This window comes from Myotis davidii, unplaced genomic scaffold (assembly GCF_000327345.1).
Source record: "Myotis davidii unplaced genomic scaffold, ASM32734v1 scaffold461, whole genome shotgun sequence".
In the NCBI taxonomy this organism is placed as follows: domain Eukaryota; kingdom Metazoa; phylum Chordata; class Mammalia; order Chiroptera; family Vespertilionidae; genus Myotis; species Myotis davidii.
This window is the reverse complement of record NW_006295825.1, coordinates 2,188,835-2,190,128: the sequence shown is the minus strand read 5'-3', so window position 1 is coordinate 2,190,128 and position 1,294 is coordinate 2,188,835. Positions and strand designations below refer to the sequence as shown.

Sequence of the window (1,294 nt, the reverse complement as noted above, 5' to 3'; positions counted from 1 at the left end):
TTCCCTCCAGCTGGTGCTGGATCTGGGGTGCCTAAGGATTCCCTAAGGGTTCACCTCTTGACCACTCCTCACCTCCTCTACCGGTGGCCCCTGAATCTCACCCCCAGTGCTTCAGGGAGGGGCAAAAGGGCAGTACCTGAGAGGCACAGGAAAGGGTGGTTCCCCCATCCACAGCCTTGTTCTTGAGGCCCCTGGGATGGGGATGTCCCCTCCCATAAGGAGCCTCTCAACTGCTCTTTCTAAACCCAGCAAGACAGAGGACCCAGGCTCCCGGGCTGCCCAGTCCTTTCCTCCGTGACAGGCAGGGGACTGCAGGTCACCATCTAGGTTTTCCTCTCCTCTCAGCAGCCCTCTCCAGCCCAGAGGCACAGCTTAGTGTTTTGCAGGGAAAAGAGAAGTAGGAAGAAGGAGCATTGATAAACTCATTCATATCTATGTGTCAGTGGTGTTTTTCTATCAGACAAACTGAAACCTGTTTAAAGATCTTCAGATAAATTGAAATGAAACCAAAGCCTTCAGGAGCAAGGTGATAACACACCCAAGGCATCAGCCTCGCAGCACAGTCAAGCTTCTGTGGGCAAAGCTTCCAGACAGGACTTCGATCTATTTCTCTCTGCCCAGGGGACAGCTCTCTGGCCTCTGCACACTCTGAGGGGCAGACCTGTCACTCAGGTGTCCCCAGGTCAGGACAGGGGCTGCTCAGGTCCGGGCCAAGCTCACAGGGGACCCTGCAGGAATTAAGGGAAGGGGCTGGCAGGGGAGCAGGAGGAGGTGGGGGTTCTACACAGAAAGCCCCTGTGTGGAACGGGACTGGGGTACAGGGTCAGTGGGGCCTCAGGGCCCTCCCACTCAGCCAGAGGCCAGGCAAGGGTCTGGCCACTCTGCTCTTACCAGATGTGTGCCCTCCTCTGCAAGGGGAAGGACATGCCTGACGCTGAGGGCTCAGTAGCTCTAACGTGTCACAACCTCTGGACACAAAAGACCTCCTTCATACTCGGCATTAAACACTCAACGTCCCGGTGAAGGGCGGCAGTAGGGTATTGTGGCCCAGAGGCTCCCCCGTTCCAGCTTTGATTAGAGATGGGAAGGTCAGACACGGCTTTTGAAACCAGTGGTATGCCCCTGGGTAGGAGACCCTCTTATCTTTTGATTCTGAAGGGCACCCCAGCCTTCTTCCTACCTTGGCCTGGTAACCCCTCCAAGATAGCAGCCTGGACTTCAGGTCCACCTGCCTGGAGGGCACACCTTTCTCCACAAAGGGTGCTGAGGCAGGAAAACAGCAGGGCCACTCCCC

The 1,294-nt window shown here is 56.4% G+C and overlaps 1 protein-coding gene across 1 annotated transcript in view; it reads right to left on the bottom strand.

Moving 5' to 3' along the window:
- RBPMS2 (RNA binding protein with multiple splicing 2) overlaps nt 1-1,294 on the bottom strand; it is a 29,090-nt gene that overhangs the window by 14,363 nt on the left and 13,433 nt on the right. The gene's annotated exons all lie outside the window — the stretch shown is intronic.